This window comes from Lissotriton vulgaris, chromosome 10, assembly GCF_964263255.1.
Source record: "Lissotriton vulgaris chromosome 10, aLisVul1.2, whole genome shotgun sequence".
In the NCBI taxonomy this organism is placed as follows: Eukaryota; Metazoa; Chordata; class Amphibia; order Caudata; family Salamandridae; genus Lissotriton; species Lissotriton vulgaris.
This window is the reverse complement of record NC_141698.1, coordinates 199,599,483-199,610,578: the sequence shown is the minus strand read 5'-3', so window position 1 is coordinate 199,610,578 and position 11,096 is coordinate 199,599,483. Positions and strand designations below refer to the sequence as shown.

Here is an 11,096-nt window from a genome sequence, read left to right as displayed (position 1 = left end):
AGAGCAGGAGCAGAGACTCTGAATCCGGCGGAAAGGTAAGTTATTTTTTTTTCATTATGCTCCATCCCACGCGACCCCCCCTGCGTGCCATGCCAGCTGCAACTGGCGGCAATGCTCCTCTGCCATAGCAGAGGAGCCGCCCCTGGATTTTGATTACTTGTTAAGCACAAGAAGAGCAAGTGGTGGAGTTGCCTTTTGTAGGTGCGGCTCATGAGAAAAATAAAAAAAAGCTTATGAGTAGGCTGTTGGGGAAAGATTAGCCTCAATTCTAAGGACCGTGAAGGGAAAGAGTATATCTCAGACTAACGAAGATTATAGGTACGTGCCAACCCTCCTGATTCAGGCGTAAGACTATAGATTTCAAGGCTGTTCTTCCGCCTCCCAATTTGTGCATGCAAAAACCGTATTTCTCGCTGAGTTTCAGCCGTCATGGACTGGTTTAGTGCGACTTGGAGTATGCACTGCCAGTAACCTGCTCCTGCAGAAGACTGTACAACATGTTTGTCACACTCACTTTGCCTGCTATAGTGCTTTCTCCGTGCTCCCGACAGATAAGGAAAAAACTTATATTTGCATTTCTCATATCCGATCCTGCATCAGCACACTTGGAAATTCCATCCAGGCCAATAGATTCAGGCTTCAGTAGAAGTCAATGGGAGAAATACATTCTCCAGAATTTTTATTTTTATTTCCTACTTCCTCTTCTAAAATGTTGGCATGTATGATAATCGGGCTATTACCCTCGCCACGGCACGCAGAGGAGTCATTTTAGAAAAAAAACATTGTGGGCCCTTTGTTAAGCTTTGCACCTGGCTTCCGCCTGTTCCTGCTTCATGGTGATTTACGAGTGTGTTTTTGCCACTATTCGCAAATCTTTAGTAAATATCAATTGAGAATCACAATTTGGTAATGTCAGTTAAGAGAGTCACTAATTTACCGATTTGCAAATTTGTTTGCTAGCCATTATTTTGTGAGTCTGGCATTTGGGACCTTTAGTGCTTAACAACAATTTGTTGTGGCAGTCACAAGCCAGCTTGCAAATTGCAAAACTTTAATGCCCCGAACCCTGATTGTCATGACAGACCTAGAGCTAGACAGTAACCCTTGATTTAAGAGTGTTGTGTGTAGTGTGAAAGAGAAGAGTCATTACATAAGAGTTTGTGGTGCGCTCATATTTCCCCGGTCCAGGTGAAACACACTCATTTGCATTTTGGGATTTGTAGTCCTGGTTATCTCATTATATACTCATCGACTTGGGAAATTTGAGAGTTCTACAGTTTGCTCTTCAAGATAGTTGTGAGAGACAATAGAGCATTGTCAGACTGTCGCCCACTAAAGTTTTTATCATTTGGAAGAAGCTGAGAGGGAGATTTTACAAGAAGAAATAGGGGGACTTTAACTTCCCCCCTACCTAGCGTTGGACTGACGGAAGCTTTAAGGAGAAATCCTTATATAAGTTCTAGAAACTTTTTTTGCAAGAAAAAAGAGGCTGTCTCCCACGTCACTCAGGTGTATGTGATCGAATTACTGCAACTAAATTAAGAACTGAAATGCACAGGGAACATTACAGGGCGATGACGCAAAGATATACACACGGCACCCTTTCTTTCTGTTGACGAAGTAAAAACATCTGCGGCGTTTCCAAGTCAGATATTGAGCAACAAAATATTTCATGTACTTCCTCGGCGGCTGGGGGGAGCCTGCCAGGAAACTAACTTCCTGTGTTGGGTCATTCCACTTTCGTATATTCGGGGTGGAGTTTTTAAGCAACACGAACTCCCAAATCGTTTCCCTGCAAACTGGCAGCTGCTTACGAATTTCTTGAAAGATGTTTTAAAGCTCACGAGAAATATTTACTCGCCTGCATTGAAAAACGGAGCGCTTGCTTCTTGTTTCGTTAAAACGTCCTCACCCCGTCACCCCTATACTTCTCATATGGCTCAACCTGAAAAAAAAAACAGAACTTTAGTTGCAGGATGTGTGGCTCTACGCCTGGCTGTCAACTTCGGAAAGCGCTTCCTGGTTCCAGCTCGAAATAGGCAGACACCGCAGCTCAGGTACGGTCACTAAGAGAAAAATGTTATATAAATGTCTAGTCTGAAGGCTGCAGGTTTTGAGAGGGCATTCGCTTTAAATCAAATTAAATTTATTCATTGTATATGTCCTTTTTAGTAGCCTTGAATTGCCATGCTTTTATTATGCATCGTATTGAAGCTAGATTTATACAGAGCTTACTACCCCTGACGAGGCTTTTGTGTTTGTGAAACATTCTGGAAGGGCTCACTGCTTTACCATGAATCGGTGCAAATTCTACGGTAGTGCTTGCTTCGGTCATTCTGGCTTCTTTCTTTAGTACTCGGGTGCTTTCTTCGTGTTTTCCACTTGTTCGATATCATGTTTAAAATAGAAGACGTTGTTATTTACCCCCCATTACCAACCTTGTCCTCGAATATTGATGGCTCACGACCATTAATAACAACGCAGCAATGTTGTCGTTTTTTATTTTTTGGTATGGTGTCGCAAGCCGCCAGGCAGGTTCAGTAATTTAGCTACAGCGTTTAGTGGTGCTTAACCAACAGAGCGCCAGGTTGTTTTTGAATGGTGGCGGGATAGAAGACAGCTGGGTCTTTTAAAATAAGCCAACGTAATAATGAAGGCTCTTGAAAGTGTCGTTTACTGCTATCGAACTTTAAAGTTAGCCAAATACTCTTTACTTTGTACATTCATAAAGTAGTTTCATAGCCAGTGGAATTAAGCAGAAATGGACGACCAAATTCTGCAGCAAGAAATGGCAAATTATGTGGCATAAGGTGGCACCATTATTTCGCCATTTTTGTCACAGAAGTTTACACTGTCAAGGGAAAATATTCACTTTATTGTTACCATGTTAACGCCTGAATGCAGCAACTAAGTTGCTGTGTTTTTTGTCACTTTTGATCTGTTTGAAATTGTACTCCATGTTATTTTTTGTTGGAATCTGCAAATTATGCGGTGGGTGGTGGTGCATATACAGTAAAAGTGGGACTGTGTCTGTAACAACCTGCAAGACAAGCAAGGTTCAGGCTGTATGACTGGCTCTGGCTTGGCCCTTGTCCCATAGGCACTTGCAAGCCAAAATCGAGCTATTTCTGCCCCTCCCTATTGCAATATTAAAAGATAAAAATAAAATTGAAGCCACTTGACAGTTGATGGTACAAAATCTAAAAAGGTGCGTTTTTTCTGTGTGTGAGCTGCAGTTCACAAGCGTCCCGTTGAAAACCCGTGGGGATTGAGTCAGTCTTGTTGATTTAATAATCAGTGTAAATGCTGTCATTGAGGTGGTGACCCTCTGCGCTTTTCATGCACTGAAAGGAAAGGCGTGCCATTAATTTAAAAATAGCCTCCTCCCTTCTCTTACATTGAGGAAGAAAGTAGTTTGACTTTTTTAAACGTCTTTTGAATCGAATAATGATTTAACACAAAACACTATCCGTTGGGAGTAAAGGGGCAGAGAAGGAGATATTCAGCCAGTGGTTGAAATAATTCTATATATAACCAGGAACATTGGGTTCAGATCTCCGCTTCTTCATTTGCCCGATAATGTGCAAATCATTTTACTTAACTGTCAAATATGGGACCACCTTGAAGAAATTTAGTTCAGGATGAATGCTACCTAAAATGCCCACATATGGTTTAATAGACACTAATGTTGCTCCACATGACAACATTGATATTGCCCAGCTATACGTTGTAAATGACCATCTCTTGGTTCTCTCAATGCGATTCTGTCGGTTTGTTGAAGGTGATAAAACGTTTGTTTAAAAAAAAAAGTATTTTTAACAAATGTCAGTGCAGAGATATATAATCTATTGTACTGAAGAGAAACATAAGCATTCATGAACTAACCTATTTTTAACTTAAATAACCTCTATTGTGTTTTTCGATGCTGTTGGCTGCACAATTTACATTGTGAATCTGTGAATGACTCGGCTTGTGCTCTTCGAGCCAACCAAGTGGTGTGTGCTCACTGGTTAGAGGCGGCAGACCCGGAAGCAGAGGTCGACCCGGGACCAGGGTTCGATTCCCGACGCGGCAGGGTCTTGGGCCATGGTCAGCGGACTCGATAATTCTCGCCTCGGTGCCTACTACAACCATGGGTCCCACTCAGCAACTCTGGGCAATAGCTTGCTTAATCTCTACTAACGGCCCCATCAGCGCCGGGGATGCTTGTCTTCACCTTGGAGGTGCCCAGGAGGGACCATCTCACAGGGAAAGCCAGGATGGGTTCCCCAGCGGTATACAGCGCCGGGACGCCCCTTTGCTGGGGCAGCTGTGCGCTTTACAAGTATACGACATTAACATTAAGTAAGACCCCTTCCTGTCTCTGCTCTTGCTCAGCTCTTTCTGTGAATTTTCACGCTTGTCCACCTCTTTATATTTGTTTTTACCAACTAATTTGTACTTGGGGGTTTTAAACTCAAAACATAAAAATCTGAGATTATTTTGGAGGGCTGATCGAATTGAAAACTATATGGATTTCACAGAGGCCTGTGAAGGTACAGACATGTCTCTTTAATTTGGAGGAGGAAGGCATAACACAATTGAAACATAACAAAGCTTCTAAAATAAGATGCCAGTTTTTAGGTCGAGCCTGGGCAGTGCATGCTCTGCTCTGTGAGACTCTCCGCCCATATTTGTCATTGGCTTGTTTCGTCCTTTGTAAATGCTGGCTTCAGATTCGTTATTAGGCTTGTTAGTCCCTCCTTAGTAGCGCCTTGTCTTCATTTGTAACCTCCCATGAGGACTGGCCCTTTTACTTCAGTTGTTACACGGTATGTCTTCTTTAGTCTGTAAGGAGCAGCACGATTTTCTTTAATGAGTTTCTCTTACTGCAGGAGGGTCTCTCGTGCGCAGTTGTGACTATCAGCTTATCTATTTAATCCCTAGCAAACGGGGAGTACTTCAGGGGCCATGGGAGACAGAAGGGGACAACTCAGCTATGCCTTCAAGCATTTGGAATGCAATAGGTCTCCAATTTCTGAGAGTTTGAGCTATTGGCATTGTAAATGACAATGCCTTTTATTTATTTTTTTTAAAACCAAAACATAAATGAGACTTTGTCGTTAAAAATACCAACAGCTCAGACTCTCGTAATTGTGAGGCCTATTGCATTGCAGATGCTTGTTTATAGTACTTATTTCAATATTCTTGTAGTGCAGAAACTACATTGGTGCAAGTACTAACTGAGTGGTACTCCCCAATAGTGTGAAAGGCCTTTTGCACAGTTTTTGTTTGCTTATGATGCACTACCCCAACAGCCGTTTGCAGTGCATATGAAGGTTTTGTGCACACCTTAAATAAATCAACATCAGCTTTGTGATATGATCATTTTAATCTCGATATAACAATAGTAATCGTAAACATTTCTTTATTCTTCAAGTGCAAATTTAACAATATTAAATTGATTGCAGTGTTGTGTATAATTCGTTGTGGTTAAGAGCGCAACACCAAGCACATGGTTCGTCCTTACATAGGTCTCTTTGAAGGCTGTCCAGCTTAAAAAAGGCAACTATAAGAATATTTATTCACTAAATCATGTGTATATTTCAAAAGTCAGTACAAAATATGATTCAAATATGGTGACCATTTACAACTCTGAAACGAAAATGTAAGTCAACCAACATATCTATCTATCCCTCTTGGAAAAGTATGATCTAGTATGGCATCGGCAAACCTTATTTGTTACAAAAAGTGATCCAGGAGAGTCACCAGAAAAGGGATAAGAAGTAAGAACATTACGGACTACAAGAAAAATGTGCCATGTTAGTGATAGTTTGCATAGGACCATATATATTATCTAAAAGTGACTTAATCTCTAGTTTAATCTTTTTGAGTGGTGATACTGACAACGTAAAGTAGTAATATTTATACCAGGATCCTCAAAAGAAGCAAGTTTGAATGATTTCTATTTTTGAAGACTATACAGCATGCGTAGAGAATAATTAAATCTCAATGCAGTTTTATACTGCCTGATATAATGTAAGAGGTGAGTTCAACTTGGTGTTAAAAAGGGGCCCACGTAAGCCAATATCATCATTAAAGAAACTCAAGTTAGGAATAGATGCCATCTTGGAATGGGTAATAGTAACTCCCGTTGTAAGAAAAGCGGAAATATTTAGTAAATGTGTAAAAAAAAAAAATATATATATATATATATATATATATGATGGGTGTGTAAGTCATGATCCTTCCTCAAACAAGCACATATTTCAATTTCCTAGAAAAAATTCAATTCTATGTCTTGATTCAGTCCTATGTCAATACTACGTAGTTTAATAAACCATTTAGCTTCAGTTTGACCTAATGTTAGCCCCCATTTCCCCACCACCCAGATTGATTTCTACTATTTGAAGACCATGAAAGTTTACATCTATGGTATTGTGATGAATGTGGTTCCTAATGTATTGTTTTCAGAAGGGGATCTTGTCGATTTCTGATGTGTTCTTGAATCCTTTCTTTTGAGCAAGAAATGGTGCTGCCTTCCTTCATAGATTGGTACTATTATTGAATAACAAAGTACAGATTTCGTGTTACAGTTAATAACGTCATGAATTGTGTATATAGTCTTTGAATTGTAACTAAACTCTGCAATTTTACAATCTGAGAGCTGGCACGTGCTAGAGTGCCCACATTTATAGGAGCCCTTATTGAGCTGTATAATTTAATTTTGTAGTAACATTTAAAATAGGTTTTAAGAAGCTGTGGCACATCAGCTCACACTGGGTGCGCCCCTTTTGGTATGTTACGTTATAGCTTTATTTAGCAGTGAATTTTTATATGTGTTGTCCCCTTGGAGGATGTGCCTATAACGCTGTACACTCTGGTATATGGAGCTACTCTGAAAGTTACATGGTGTGATTATGACTATTCTTTCACCTTCTTCTGTCCTATGTTTGTTTGTTTTTTGGAATAGTAACACATGTCTCATAGTCTTTAGTGCTCTCTGTTTAGCTAGGATAGTTTAGTTGTAGCCCCTGTCTGTAAAACATATCTTCACTGTTTCCAAGGAATTACGAACAGTGTTCGTGTATGAAGGACTCGTTATTTAGAATAAGTAAAACCTGGATGTGTTTCTGTGGATTGGCATGTATACAGTGCAAGCAGTGTTTGATTGCCTTGATGCTTAGATTATTGGATACAATGTGCAAATATCTAAAGTAGTCATCCTTATACCTGGTGTCCATTCTACATCCTCTAGTTTATTGAGACTATCCTTTGTGTTCCAAATGAATGATAATAGTTTAGTAACCAATGAATAAAAGAAAGTAGCTACATTCTCGGAGAGACTCAAAGTAGAAGAAGCAATTCCAGCTATACTCGTTTGCTGGGTGGAAAGGGACCTTTTTATGTATCAAGTATACATCTTGTTGGCTATGTCTTAAACTAGCTGTATTACAAGTTATAGATTATATATTGTTCTCAACATTCAGCACATTTTACAATATTTTTTACTTCTGTCCAGTATGGGATTTAAGTTTAGATTTGCACATGTCACTATGTAAGCCAGTTGTCTGTCACAGTTGTCACCCTCATGAAACTGAGAGAGGCAGGCCTTTGTCTCACCGTATCACAGCATCAGTATGATCCCTTAGAAATTGAAGTGATAAGTGGTGAATCCCAGGTCTTTATCTCACAATATTACAGCTTCAGTATGATCCCTCAGAAATTGAAGTGATAAGCTTATGGCCAATGATGAGATGCACCACTTGTTATAGTACAGAAACAGAAGAAAGCTTCCTCTTTTTATTATTTTATATCAAAGACCCACTGGTTTAGAGCTTAGACTTACCATTTCCTTGCAAATTGTTTTACGACCAAGCGATTTGTGCCACTCCTTATCAATCGATCGCACTTTCTGTAGATGTATGCATTCATCTTCTGTTTCCCAGTTTATCTAGCTCTCCTTATGATTAGACCAGACTTTGTCTTCCATTGTAATGCTAAGAGTTAGATAAATTGCACAATACAAAAAATACCTAATAATTCATAGCAGCACAACACATTAGGTGAAGCAAGTGAAAGGAAAAGTGAAATACTCTTTTCAGTTTTCATGAATTAGCAAAATAAATGAAAGAAAAATGAATAATTTGGTAGTTAAACTAAATATAGACAGCCAATCATTTTTTGTAACAAACTTTATTCGCGTTTTCCAAATTCAAAGTACAATCGCCATAACAGATAGTGAGTTGAAGCACCCATCGGAGAAGCTGCAGCAAATATTGAACATCATGCAACACTGTTGTACCCACAATCAAATAAACGCAGCCGCCTTTACAATAATAATATACATACAAACCGGTCCACCCCTATCTGATGAGTCCTCACCTTGGTTTGAAAGCAGGTGTCTATCAGGAGTTATCAATGGACAGCCATGCATAATCTGATCCCATGCTCGCGTGTTCAGAATTGCGCTGCCTTTTCTGCACCCAAAGCGTCATGATGGCACCCTCAAATTCCGTCCATCTAGCTAGCTCTCCTCTCCATCCAGGTGGGCTTGTGCTTGGAGATCTCAGTCCCTCCAGGCGCTGTAAACTCTCAGCCTCCGATGGCCTACTGCATCAGACACTGGCACTAATGTGGAGTGCCAGCCCATAGGCTCAGTCCATGTATACATTTGGTGCTGCAGCCGAGTACTGGCCCTTTAGCCCCATTGCTTCTGCACCAATTAAAACACATATTCACTTGATGCTTACCTGTGCAAGGACCTTTCTGCCAGAGTCGACTGACTTGTCTTCCTCCCAGCCTCCAGGAGGAACGCTGCATTCTGACCCAGCGTTCTTTCAACATTAGGTTTATTGTAACTAGGTGGGATGGGAAGAGTTAATTTCAGTTCAATCCAATCCTTTTATTGGATTTTGAAAAGAAAAAAATCATAAAAGTTAACTTAAAAATACATCATTTATATATTAAAAAAGATCGACAGATCTTTAAAATGCTGAATACAAGGAAAAAGAGGTAACGTTGCAATATAGTGAGACAGCAATTCGTGCTGCTTGTAGTGTTGTGCTGGGGCAAGGATAACCTAGGCCGCGTAGTGGGGCCTAACCTACACACTGTGCTTAAAACCACGACACAGAGTCTAGCTACTGCTTAGGGGCAAAGACCACGTGCGGTCTTACGCCCGTTTATACCCGAGGGCTACCCCGCCCCCGGGCTGCATGCGTGCGTGCGTGTCTGGACGGGCCGGGTGGCTCCGACAGTACATCCCTCCAAACTCACAGATGTTTAGTCCAGCCTCACTCAGAGTCCTTTCCACAGCGTACTCTCCACGCGTAGTCGCGGAGCCTTTGACTGGGATTTGGGTTTGGTCTCAGGTTGTACCGTTGGCTTCGTTGCGGGCCGGCCCTTGGCTCTTCAGCTGGTCCTGTAGCAATGTCCTCCACTATTGGGGGTGCGACGACGCCTCCTGCACTTCCTTGGACTTGTTCGGGACCTCTTTCTCGTGGCACTTGTGCTTCTTCCAGAGCGACCGGCAGGTCATCTCCACACTCCACATCTTCCAACCTTGGCCCGGGTGTGGTTTCATCGGGAGTCGCTCTCTTGAACCAGGATACATTCCTTGTTACAACTCGGGTTCCTCGGGACGCAGACACCATGGTGCCACGGATGTTCACGATTTCCCAGATCTCCGGTTCGAAGGTGGTTTGGTACTTCCACTGATGGTGATGAGTCTTGAGGACTACCCGATCACCCACTGCGAGTGGTCTGATTCCTGCTCCTCTCGCTCGACTTACTCGTTCATTTGTCTTCCTCCTCCGATCTTGAGCCTCCTCGTGGTCTAACTCTGGTGCCTGCCACGCCGGGCTCACGGGTATACAGTCTTGCGGTGGTCTCTTGAACATGACATGCGCAGGGGCGCACCCAGTAGTGCAGTGCGGTGTTAGCCGATATGCATTCAAGAACTGTGACAAACATTCCTCCGGCACTTCCCCCTTTTCCACGCCAATCCGGAGAGCTCGATTCATGGTCCGCATAAACCGCTCCACCTCTCCGTTTGCCTGCGGCCACTGCGGGGTAATCTTCCTGTGTCGGATGCCTCTCCTTGCTAGATATGCCTGGAACTCCGCGCCTTGGAACGGCGGCCCATTGTCCGAGCGTACTTCATCAGGATACCCAAACATGGCGAATACCCGATCCAGAGCGGGTTTAACATGACTGAACGCCGTGGACGGGAGCACTTCCACCACAGGGAACCTTGAGCATGAGTCTATCAGCACCATGGCTTGGCGTCCATCCGGGAAGGATCCAAAATCAATGCTTATCTTGGACCATGGGGTATCACACAGTTCTTCAGTGATGATAGGGTGAGGAGTAGGTTCCCCGCCCGTGATGACGCAGGAGTGGCAGTTCCGGATTTCCTGTTCCACCGCATTGTCCATTCCCGGGAACCATACTCTCCCCCTCAGCCGAGCTTTAGTCTTTGCTACGCCCTGATGCCCTTGATGGGCCAGCCAAACTACCTCCTTCTGTAGACTGGAGGGGATGACGATCGTGTCCCCGCGCAGAACCACGCCATGGGGCCCTGCGCTCAGCTCGCTTCGCGCTCGCCACATGTGCTGGCGAAAAGTCTGCTCCTCCGTCGTGAGGGCTCCTGCCCCTTGTAGAAAAGTTTTCCGACTTCTGTCCTCTAGGGTGCGCTTCACATTCCGCAGGCATTCATCTCTCTCAGTGGCGTCCCCGATTTCTTCCAAAGAGAGCGCTTTTGGGCAGGCTTCCTGCGACAGAACCTTCACAAATTCCTCCACTTCGTCGAGGTCCTCATGTTCCAGTTCCGCGGATTCCTGACATGGGTGACGTGACAGGAAATCTGCCGGGTTGTTGACTCCTGGCCGGAAAATGACCTTGAAGTGGTACGTTTGGAGCTGGACAGCCCACCTCTCAATCCTGGGAGGCGCGAGCCTGGCGGTCCCCGCGAACAGCGGAACCAATGGCTTGTGGTCGGTGACCACGGTGAATCCGTGGCCAAACAAGTAGAGATGGAAGTACTGGCACGCCCACTTGATGGCCAGTGCTTCGCGTTCGATCTGAGCGTAGCGCATCTCTGTAGCGGTCAGTGC

The 11,096-nt window shown here is 43.2% G+C and overlaps 1 protein-coding gene across 1 annotated transcript in view; it reads left to right on the top strand.

Annotated features, from left to right (window-relative positions):
• The first annotated feature begins 1,566 nt into the window (after positions 1-1,566).
• Positions 1,567-11,096, top strand: part of MYD88 (MYD88 innate immune signal transduction adaptor) — a 59,810-nt gene continuing 50,280 nt past the window's right edge. The window contains exon 1 of the mRNA XM_086940878.1: positions 1,567-2,057. The gene's annotated coding sequence lies outside the window, so the exon portion shown is untranslated. The remainder of the gene's footprint in view (positions 2,058-11,096) is intronic.